Below are 12,780 nucleotides of genomic sequence, written 5' to 3' on the forward strand. Positions count from 1 at the left end.
TGGTCAACTACTACGAGTTCTGATGAAGGAGACCCAATAAGCATTATCTTGTACAAACCATACAAGGAAAGCGGGACTGTTAGTGCTCACTTTGTCTTGGATAATTGTATAAAATCTCCCCTCTGTATAGCACAAAAAATATTTTATCATACATAAGATCTGGTTTGATAGCTGGTCTTCCTTTGGCGCCTCCTCTCTCCTCACAATCATCATCATCCTTCTGCCTTGCATCATGTGGATGACGTGTCCTACGCCATCCACACAATGTCCCCCAATCGCTCTTCTGCACAGGCGTACTTAACTGCCAAGGGCAGAGGAAAGTACAATGTGCATGCCCCAAGAGAGGCCAAAGAGCACCGATGACCCGGAAGTAAAGCCAGGCAGAGTGAGGTAAGCATGCGGAGACTTGCAGCTTACTAGAATACTGTAAACAAGACCGTAAAGGTGGTGGCTGTACTTTATATTGGGGAAACTTGTTGATGGGTTCGCTATAAGCCCTGAGTTAGTATGTTTAAGTTCAGTAAGAAAGTCTGAACTATGGCTTGTTGGGAAGGGTTACCTGGAGAAAGTCTTGTTTTTTTTGTTTAAAAAAACATGGCAGAACAGCTGTTTCCAAAGGAAAAGGCCACAAAATGTTAGGATCTTCAGTCGAAAAGACATTGTTCCATAAGTGGAGATGTTTGGTCATAAAGCCCGTCAACGTGTTGGGGGAAAATCAGACACAGTGGTGGAGGGGTGAAGATTTATGCTTGTTTTGTAGCCACAGGACCTGAGCATCTAGCAATCATTGAGTCGACCATGAACTTCTAAAACTTTGCCGAAACTGGTTCAAGCAACAGGATAGTGATTCAAAGCACACCAGCTAATCTACATCAGAATGGCTGAAAACAAAAAAGTTGTTGCAATGGGCGAGTCACAGTTTAGATCTCTACCAAATAGAAATCCTGTGGCAGGGACCCTAAGAGCTGTGCATAAACAAGTGCCCACAAACCCCAATGAACTTAGGAACGTCATAAAGAAAAATTAACCAAAATTCCTCCAGAACGATATGACACTGATAAAATCATACCGAAAACGATTACTTGTTATTGCTGCTAAAGGTGGTTCTACAAGCTATTGATTCATGGGGTTTACTTGATTTTTCAACCAAATTTTCTGCATTTTGGCCTAGGTTTTACTAAGTAATGACATTACAGTTTGTCACATGGTGTTCATCTGAGGTTGCATTTTCCTGAGTTTAAGATCTTGTAAGAACAAGATTTTTTTTTAATATATATTATGTCTTAATATGTAAACCATAGAATTCAGAGTCTAGTTAGAATTGCTCATGACTGTATGTGCCCTTGTGAACACAGTGCCCGGTAATGGACTATTTCCCTATTTGGCTTTTACTCGAGGTTTATGATTTGATGTTTATATGTAAATATATATAATGCTAAGAGACGTTTAGGACGTGCTGGATCGTGTATTGGAAATGTGACAAGGCTGGTAATTATTTGGAAACACTAGATGGTGCAATAGCATCAACTAAGATTGTAAAACACTATTCACATGAGCAAAACCAGGGAAAAGTGACTTATAGATGCTACTGCTGTTCTCATTTTCTGATTCATTGTCCCAGGCAGTACCCTGTGGTTCCTAAGGCCAGACAGAACATACAAAAGCAGAAAGCAAATAGTTAAGACACTATCACTAGACTGTATAAAGCAAACCCATTGAGCAAATCTGTACAACAGCACGTTTTTCTCGCGAATCATCGAACGTTGCAGTGGAGTGCTATTATAGACCAAGCCCAAAAAATGAAAGAAGGTTGCACTCACCGTCCCTTTTAAAAATCCTTTATTGCACAGCCAATAAAAACATGCAGGCAGGGAAACGAAGTGGATCAAAGTCAGACGAGGGCCATTTTGCGCCTCCTTGTCCAACCTAAGTCCCGTTGAAGCACAGGAGGCGCGAAACGCCCCTCGTCCGACTTTGATCCACTTAGTTTCCCTGCCTGCATGTTTTTATTTGCTGTGCAATGAAGGATTTTTAAAGAGAAAAGGTGAGTGCAACCTTCTTTTATTTTTTGGACTTGGTTGGCAATTGCTGTTTTCAGGTTTGCACCCGGGATCCCAATTTACTGATTTGTTATTCACTGAATGGTAGGCAACTAAATACCAGACAGTGTAGGTCTATCCCAAACGGGTTCACCTCATCGTGGTGGGTTGGCTTTTATGCTATTTTTGCTCAAAAACAATGTTACTAAGAACCCTACTTTATTATAATGCACTTGCTTTTTATTTATTTACAGCAGGGTTTTTGTTCATTTTGCTTCTTGTTGGTTTTTCTGATTCATGGCCATTGTGAAACATGCATTTATGTGCTGCATGTATACCAACTTAAACCAAGCTCAAATTGTGTTGTTTTTTTTCCTTTGTATTTTTTGCATTCTGTGCAAACCTGGGTGTGGCCTCCCTTTCTTGAGCTGGATAATACATTTAAAAAGCTTCCCTTGGCTGGTGTTCACCGTTTGGGGCCTGGGCCTTTGTCTGCCCTTATTCACACTGATCTCACCTTTGACACAAGGTAAGGTTTTTAATATTAGACAGAGTAGGTTCTATCCCAAACGGATTCACCTTGTCGCTGTGGGATAGCTTTTAAACTATTTTTGATCAAAAACAGTGTTACTAAGAACCTTATTTTATTAAAAATGCACTTGCTTTTTATTTATTTACAGCAGGGTTTTTGTTCATTTTGCTTCCTGTAGGTTTTTCTCTAAATACCAGTAATTGTGGGATTTTTTGGTGCCATTTTTTTTCCTTTACACTGAGTGCTGTTCTAGCCCTCTGATTCCTGAGCCATGATATGTTATCTTCCAGTAAACTTAGTTAATATTAACCACAGATGCGTCATCCTCTGCTTGGGATCCCTGCTTCTAGGAGGGAACTTGTGCGCAGGCGCTGGGAAGGCAGAGTGACTCATCGGCGCCTGCGCACAAGTTCCCTGCTGCACAACACTACACTGACGGCAGGGAGAAGAGTGCCTTCCGTACAGAGGAAACAGCGCGGGATCTGGCCGGAAACTGCACATCACAGGGCCCTATGACGTGCAGGGGAGGTGGGGCGAGTATGGAAATAGGACTAGTAGATGGGCATTTCTAGGCGTCCAGGGGATGCGAAACTTAGCTTTTTTATTAAATTATTTCTATTACACAGCAACCAGATCGCTAATATGGGCCATACAGGTCAGTATAGATTCACATTCCTATCACCTGTATGCCCATATAGGGGGTGACAGATTCCCTTTAAGTTGTCTGATCTCCGAGGAGAAGAAAATGTTTTCAAATGTTCGAGAGCTCAGAGATGTGAGACCGGGTTACTTCTTTTTGAGTCTCTTCTTCAGAACTCAAGGTCAAGGTGCAGTAAGGCAACCTATTGCAAGTGTTTTATCTGAACAAGCATTGAAGAACTAGCAGTGCTTTGCTGGAAGAGAAATGTGCAATAATCACCCGGTGAGCAGAGGTCAATATAAAGGGGATTAGAGAATTCCTCAGCAGACAATCCATGTTACTATGGAATGGAAGCTGAACCTACAAGTTTTTCAGATGTTTACCAAAAAGAGGTTTCCTTTTCTTTTTTGTTTGTTTCAAGAGAGGTGTACCATTTTGCACTGGATGCATTCTCTTTCTTTGAATAGAAGTCTGATGTATGTCTTCCCTCCACTTTCAAACAAACAGAGAATTTTAAACATCAGATTTAAACAAAGCATCCTTCCTCTTTTGTCCAAAGAATACCAGGTTTCCGTACTGGCTTAGAAATTTTTCTACAGCGTGTTGTCCTGTGTAAGCAGGAATGTGCTGCCGATAATGTTTCATGTGTCCAGAACGATTATATTAGCTATCATTTTATATGCATGGAAGTACAGTTGCCTGTCTAAACAGAGCATTAAAGGACCACCGATCGGCTTGCAGGTAGCTCATCGGCGGTTGTCTTGGGTTCTAAGTGGGCGTGCGGTCAACCTGTCGAAAATGAGCATTAGACTTGGCTGTTACAGTGATTAAACCACCGCCGATTGGCTGCATCTAAGTGATCAGGGGCCATAATTTATTGCCCTTTTTGCACAGGATGTTGTGCTGCCAAGAGCAATGATTTTTAAGTCAACAGTTTCGCCAGTCCAGTAATTGAGCAAAGGGCATTCCTAACAACGCTCGGTCTCAACGATCTGTCAAAATGGATCCTTAACCCCGCATTACACATTAGATTAATGTTGGTCGAACCTCCGATATCGATGTGTTTGGCTAACACTCTGATGTATGTGAGAGACCCTGCCGATTGTATTGCCTCTCAGAGATAAGTTGTCTCCAGACATGTCTGGTGATGGGTCTCTAATAGAGAATGCTGGAGCACTTGGCCGAATGAGTGCTCCTCCGTATGGGAAAGCCGGCCGCGGTTGCTACCAGTCAAACTATCCTTTGTCCGATATCCATCTAATGTGTATGACGGGCTTAAGTCTCCTGAGCGTTCTAGTCAACTTGGGTTTTAGGTTTTCCTTCAAGAACGAGGTGACTAAAGCCTCAAGGTTAAGATACTTTGTGTCCATTTCTCTGATTTTATTGCTAACTTGAACTTTAAAATCTCAAAGGTTTGAAGATATTCAGGGCCACTGTCAAATCTCCTGTGTACACCTCTGATCTTTCTCTAGAGTTCAAAAGATTGACCTCTACGCCATTTAAGCCGCTTTATTAGGTTCATTAATTATTTTTTTATGAAACTGTCTTTTTAAAGACTATTGCTTCCATCAAAGGATTTCCTGAAATCATAGTAACTTCTGTCTTAACTTAAAGGGAACCTGTCTCCTCAGAAAATGCCGTTTACCTGCAGATATGGGGTTAATCTGCAGGTAAACGGCATTATAATGCTGCCTGGGCGCTGTTTTCTAAGTTGACAGGTTCCCTTTAAATGCCTTCTGACAAAACTGTAAATCAGGAAAAAATTTTCAGCCTACGTCAACTAGTCACAGAATGAAGAGGAGGAAAGAATGCTTCTAAAGAAGTTAGCGCTTCTGATGGTCTTGTCTTTTTTTTTTTCTTCTTCTGTTTCATGGGGATAGAAAAGATCAAGCTCCAAATACGCCTTCCATTCCAGATGCAATAAGGTCACTATCCTAGCGTGGTACAAACCTTAAGAAGTGCATGCCCATTCTACAAGATCTATAGCTAGATCATGGACAGAATTGGCAAAAGTCCCATTTCAATAAATTTACCAAGCAAATTCTCTGCAAAAACCTTTGTATTGTTTAATACAGACTGAATATAGCAGATGGGAGAGCAGCCTCAAGCACTGAAGTCTTAAATAAGGCTGAGTTCTCCTCCAAACCCCCCTTCTTTAGCTTCTCAAAGCCCTGAATGCTGCCAAAGAAAAAAAAGGAAGAGAAAAAGTTACTCAAAATGTTCTTTTCCTCAAGACTAAAGCAGCACATTTTTCGTAGTCCAAAATATAGTCTGTCCTTCTAAGCGATGTGTAAAATTCTTCAATACATTATTGGAAAAGGTTAAAATGATTAGATATCCCTAAATCAGTTCTCATACTTTGCACTGACGAGGAGCATTGCACGGCGAAAAAGCCTCCTTACCTTGACGTGCCAGAGTCAGTATGTCACTCTCCACAAGGAGAAACGTTAACCCTTAGACCTCAGTCCAGAGTCTCTCATGCAGCCAAATCAGTTCTCATACTTTGCACTGACGAGGGCCAACAGCCCGAAACACCGTGTCTGCAAATTGAGATTCTGATTTGGCTTTTACCCTAAGTATATGCACGACTCGTTAAAGGGTTGATTGTGACTTGTAGGATTGCTGCTTCCAAGAGGTGGCGCTATAGAGTTCAAGTCCTCTTTTTCTCTGAAGAGGCAATTTGCATAGATATCCCTAGAAATCTGACGTGTCACCAACGTGTTTCTGGCACCATGTGTGCCGCTACTCATCGCCTTCGGTAAGCGCACATGTGGATCCAGAAATGCGTTGGTGATACTGCAGATTTCAATAGATATGTAATAATTTGAGCCTTTTGAAATAAAGTATAGAAGAATTTTACACATCTGAGACTGACTTTTTCCCTTCGACTTCCTAACTGCGCTGAGACAGTAATGTAGTACCGCCGTTCCTCATCTTCTACCTCTGATTTTGTCCATGTGTCAGTTTTTACCATCAGTGATGTTCTTGTCTGAATCAAATTACAAAGCTTCTCTTACACATCGCAATGTTAAAAACCTACAGCACACAAATGGGTAGGTGGGCTATCAGTGGTTTTTCACATACCCATAGGCTTGTATGGGTTTTGAATCATGACTCGGATCAAAAACATTGGATAGAACCCTTATGTGAAGATCTGACATCTGAATGAGCTTTTACTTGAAGAGCACAATGTCTCCTCGTGAGCTGCTCAGTACTCATCCCAGTTATCAAATAAGATCAGACTTAAAGAAAATTGGACCATATCACAGTGTCATCCTCATTCCTAATACTTCTATTGATTTGTGAATCTTATGAGTAGCCTATTTGAATAGTCTGATGCAGGTGTATGGCATTTTAATCTGGGTCATGGATGGAAATATTCACACGTCAGCTGTGTAGGTAAACATGTGACGCTCAGACCCATATTTGTATTTCCGAGAGCTTTTGGCTTGTTTTCTTTCTAGTTGATTATTTTTACGATTGTAAAAGGTCAGACCGCGTTCCCTCCTTTACCTTAGAGGTAAATATTCTAATAATAATATCTCCATTACAAGAGAACCGACCTTTGCGTAAATTGCAGTTTCAAAATAAAACATGTGATGTAAGTAGTTTAGGTGGTTAATGGCATGTAATGTGTAATTGGTCAGATTAAATCTACCAACAGACCTAAATATATGGCCATGATACAAACATTTATTCCATAAAAAATGGTATTTGGGTAATTATGCTCTTATATTCTCTTACATGGTTTTCTCTTGGATGATCGTAAACTAAAGTCTACGCCTAATATTTGCTGATAATAGCTGAATTTAGCCTTTAAAGCATTTTTATTGGTCTTAACTAATAAGTCTTGGTACCATAGACTCTGCAATGACAAGTCCTGCAGCCACTGTAATGTCGACCTCACATAACCCCATTATTAAATGCTCATATGAACATGTTTTCTTCCCAAAGCTCCTGTCAGATCCTAAAGAATACAGTTATATGATGACCGCTTCTTTCACTGGTAGTATTAATTACAGGGTCTCGTCTATTCCTTTGCCCCTGTAGTAATGCAAAGGACTAATGGTAATATCTCCAGGTTCCTTCTGTAACGGCAGAGTCAAGATCTCCCATCGATTCCCCAGTTGTTGTGGCAGCAGCAACAGGTTCCCCACCAGCTTCCATTGTCACTAGAGGCAGGGTTCTCTGTTTTCCCTAATTACTCTAATAGCAATGAGCACTTCCCTTTTCCTCATTTTGGTTTCAATTAAGGTGTCCAGCATTTGGCAGATGCCGGAATGGAAAACAAACAGACCCCCGTCATAGATAAAGAGATACGTCTGATGTTTTTTGCGTCCATCATGCGACAAATACAGCTTACAAAAAACTGATGGTGGTTCTGATGATGTATTCATGTACTGATTGTGGTTCTGGTGGCGTATTCCGGTTCTGGTGACCTATTCATGAAGATGTCAGCAGAACCACCGTAAGTACATGAATACAAGACGAAAATCAAAAGTAGATGAATACAACAACCACGCTTAGTACAACAATCAATAGTAATGTCAAGTCAGTCCCATGAGCAATTGTATCGCATGGACCTATAACTCCAACTTAACAATGGTAAGGAGATACTCGGAGTTGCTATTAACAGCCATCATCAGACTGCGGCCCACACAGGAACTATAGTACTGATGAGACGCAGTCAGTATCACAAATAAACATTTACATCCAGGTGCATTGTAGGTGACATCTTCTCTGGAGTCAACTCTTTCTTTTCAACTCCATCTTGTCTACATGCCATGATGACTTTTAACATCCACATCTCCTTTCTGCAGAGCTCCCTCTTCTCTGGGTTTCTGCAGGACATCCCCACACAGTGCCCTTAAAAATAAGAGTGTTATTAAAATGCCCCCTACATAAAATATCTGTCCATACTGTACCATAAATAAGCCTCTTCTGGTATATAGCCTTCACACTGTCTACTATCATAGGCTATAACTGCCACACCATCCGCCCTTATGAACCACAGCCTATGCTATGGCTGTCTCCTCTCTAATTTTCCATTAGCCTTTCTATATCTCCACGCTGTCCCCCCATCATTCTAACCCCTCTCCATATAGTGCCCCCATTTCACACTGTCCCCTCTCCCTATCAATTATGTGCCCCCTTTCCACACTATGCCCTCATGCTGCACTCTTCAAACTGTAACCATTCTTCACACTGTCCCCCTGGGACACAGTATGATGGTCACTACAGCTCTGCTCATACGGTATGATATCCACAGCAAGCCCCCGATGTAAAGTCTGGTCACCACCACAGCCCCCATATATAGTATGATGTCCACCACAGCTCCCCATACAGTATTATGGCCCACAAACAACAACCCAAACAGTATGTTGTTCACCACAGCCCCCAGTATAATGTCTTACACAGCCCCATATTCAGTATGGTCACTACAGCTCCTCATATAATTTGCACAGCCCCTCATTTGCTGTCTCCCCTGCACAACCCCTCATTTGCTATCTCCCCTGCACAACCCCTCATTTGCTGTCTCCCCTGCACAGCCCCTCATTTGCTGTCTCCCCTGCACAGCTCCTCATTTGCTGTCTCCCCTGCACAGCTCCTCATTTGCTGTCTCCCCTGCACAACCCCTCATTTGCTGTCTCCCCTGCACAACCCCTCATTTGCTATCTCCCCTGCACAACCCCTCATTTGCTGTCTCCCCTGCACAGCCCCCCATTTGCTGTCTCCTCTGCACAGTCCCTCAATTCATAATGTCTTACACAGCCCCATATTCAGTATGGTCACTACAGCTCCTCATATAATTTGCTGTCTCCCCTGCACAACCCCTCATTTGCTGTCTCCCCTGCACAGCCCCTCATTTGCTGTCTCCTCTGCACAGTCCCTCAATTCATGTCCCCCTGCACAGTCCCTCATTTCATGGTCCACTCGTACGCTCCCCTCATTTTGTTTCCCCCGCACAGCCCCTCATTTCATGCCCAACTAATATAAGAATTGAAAAAAAAATGCGTATACTCGCCTAATCCAGGCTCCCCGTCCAGCCTCTTCTATCCTGGATAGCAGTGGGCGCTTGACGGTGCAATGACGTCACTGCATTGCGCCATCCGACGTCCCCTGCATGTGCGTTCTCCAACAACACACAGGCTGAAAGTAGCCTTCGTCTTGCTGGAGTTCCCGGCTATGAAGGAGGCTTCTCTGCTCCTCTCCCAGGTGGCATTGACATCAATTGTATTCGCATCTGTTAGATGCGAATACAATTGAGTGCAGGGAGGGAGCCACGGCTGGGGCGCAGGCAGAGACAGTCACTGCGCCCCAGCTGTCACTGTGCTGAATGCCTGCAGCCGCAGTAAGACACTGGCAGCAGGCTACCCAGCCTACCCCTTGTCCCAGCCCTGCTTCAGAGTTCCATCAAAGTTTCATCTGTTTTTAACTGATCCATTGTTAAGATTAAATAGATATAAAAAGTTCACACATTTCCTGCTTCAGTAAAACAAAATGGATAAAAAAAACAAGCAACTTGGATGAAACCTGAGAAGCAAATCCGTCTGTTTCTCTCGGATGGTAACACTCACGGATGTGTGAATGAGGCTTCAGCATCAACAGAGTCCATTTTCTCCAGCAGCCATAACAGAATCTTCCCTTTATCCCATTAGGAAAGTATCTACCCCATTTTCCAAGTAGTAGAATCGTGTTCCCAAAAATAATAGCAGACTCTCTTTCCTGTAACAGTACCCTATGAAACTGCAATTGTTTTCGCATTTTTATAAGAGTTGCTGCTGATTCATCTACAGTAAGGACCCGGTCAACATACAGGTAAATCTTATCACATTCAACTTTCTGAACATCGCTTCCAAGAAAACTTCCCAAAGCTGCAAAATGCTCCACCCTTAATCAATATCTGACATGGATGTGCTGTAAAAATATTTTTTTTAGCCCAAGCAGTCATGGTAAGCTGCATCCTATCACTTATTTTTTTTATTATTTTTTTTTCCTAATACCAACCTTCATAATTGCAGCACTACAATTCAGAGAGTTCTTATATGAAACAAAATCGGACCAAGTCAAATCTACCTAGGCTAGAAATTCCCATCGCAAATTCTGTCAATTTCACCAGAAGAAAAGCGCAGCATGCTGAAACATATTTTTCCATTAATATCACGACCACACGAACCAAACAGACCACAATATTGCTAATGGGTCCATATAGTTCTGTTTCTGCTCATCATAGGACAAACCCATTTCTTAAAGTTCTGTTTTTCTGTTCCTGTAACAGAACTCCTAAAATCAGTGTGAACCTAGCCCTAAAAATTCAATAAAGCAGCGAGTACCCTGTCCACAAGAGCTTACAATCTATGAACATAAGCAGAAAGGCTATAAAGTAACATGCTGTCCATTACTCCCCACCCTACCTATCTTAAATTGCAGGAGGATAGAAAGTCTTTTTCTCCTGCTCTGATGGGAGAAATAGTTTAGTGTGAGTGGTGAGCACTTTTCTTGATATATAGAAAACCATGTTTTTTTTTGTTGTTGTAGAAATGTCTTTGCTATATAATTATCCGACTCCAGGAGATTAGTTGAAATTATGTCCATTTCTACACCTATGCCTGCTAATCCTAAATCCCCAGTCTTAATCGTAACAAGTTCCATCCTGCCAGGGCCATGTGTCTCAGACTTATCAGACATACGCAGGGCTTCTTTCTTAGGCCGGTTTCACACATCCATGAAACTCGGACCATGCTCAGATCAGAAGAATTGGCTTGACCACCTAAGTACCTACTTTGACATATAAGAAGCAATTAGTTCAGTGCAGGAGACCTGGATCAAATTTAATTCCAACTGCAGGACCCTGGTGTCCCCTGACATAATCTGTCAGGGGACGGTCAGGAGGCCAGACTTTTATGTAATGTTTATAGGGGTCTTTAATAAGAGGGTGAGGTTTACATTTAGACCCATGAGATCACTTCTCGGTGGGTCTGAATTATGAACTAGTGGGTGTAAGTGCCATGTGATGGTACATTATATTCTCTAATAGAATGTGGCTAGGAGAGAAACCTCCAGACTTACAGAATATGATGGCGCATTGCACACTTTTTCTCCCAAAGATTCTGTATAAAATCATAGACATAAACAGATACAATAGTGGCTTAAAGGGAATCCTTTGCCAGCTTTTTGCAACCCCATCTGACAGCATCATGATATATGGGCGGAGACGCTGATTCCAACTGCTTTCTGCAGTTTTGATACAATTCCTGTTTTATCTGCTGCAGATCTCCCAGTTCTCTGAATGCTGAGCTCTGTATAGCCCGCCCACACCACTGAATGGCAGTTTTATGCCTATGCAGAGTGTACCAAGAAAGCTGCCAATCAGTAGTGGGGGCGGGATTATACGGAGCTCATGAATATGGAGGACTACATGGCAGCAGGTTTAGTAGTCCTGTAGTAATAATCTCCTGCTGATAAAACTGTGATTTTATCAAAACAATAGCAAGCAGACCAGTAAGTGACACATTACTGGAATCAGGGACTCTGACTCTACAGTATGCTGCTCTCAGATCAGGTGGTAAAACCCTGGTGATGGATTCCCTCTAAAGTTGGACCTGTTCATGAATGTTCAGTTACTCCTTCATTAGCCCTATAACCACTGAGAAAAACAGCACTGCGCTTGCACAATCGCCTTTCCACTGAATCTTCCCCAATATGGAGTTGTGTAGTTTGAAGAAACAAGAGTTTGAGACCTCTTTTCTAATAATGGTTCCAATATCAGTGATTTGTTACGAGTAGATAGATGACAAATGTAAATTGTGGTAAAACCTCCTTACGCCATTTATATGTTGCTGTACGCAATCCTTGTGCGGATGAAGAAGTTCCCAAGGTCCTCAGCCAGTTAAGCCCCCGTCTCACATAGCGATATCGCTCACGGTTTTGGTGACTCACCAGCGACCTCACCAGCGATGTCGCTGTGTGTGACACTTTGCAACGATCAGGCCCCTGCTGTGAAGTCGCTGATCGTTGCAAAGTGTCCTGGACCATTTTTTGGTCGTTGGCCTCCCGCTGGCCAGCACACATCGCTGTGTGTGACCAGCGGGACCAACGATCTGGCTGGTAACTATGGTAAACATCGGGTTACTAGGGGCACGCGCGCACTTAGTAACCCGCTGTTTACCATGGATACCACTCTGCTACGGTGCTCGGAGGCTCCCTCGCACCGTAGCAGAGTGGTATCCATGGTAAACAGCGGGTTACTAGGGGCACACGCGCACTTAGTAACCCGATGTTTACCATAGTTACCAGCCTGCTCCTGCTTGCAGCAGGCTGGTAACGGGAGCAGGACATCGTGGAACGATTCTTTCCACGATATCGCTGCTCCCCTCATCGCTGGTGAGCCTGCCTGTTTGACAGCTCACCAGCGATGTATTAGCGATGCAGCAACGATCCCTGACAGGTCGTATCGTTGTCGGGATCGCTGCTGCATCGCTTAGTGTGACGGGGCCCTTAGTCTTGCTTCTGTGTTACATAGTAATACACAACCACACTATTATTGTTGTCTTCATCACTACTCTGGT

This window comes from Phyllobates terribilis, unplaced genomic scaffold (assembly GCF_046119375.1).
Source record: "Phyllobates terribilis strain yellow unplaced genomic scaffold, ASM4611937v1 Scaffold_8__6_contigs__length_399053987, whole genome shotgun sequence".
Taxonomy (NCBI): Eukaryota; Metazoa; Chordata; class Amphibia; order Anura; family Dendrobatidae; genus Phyllobates; species Phyllobates terribilis.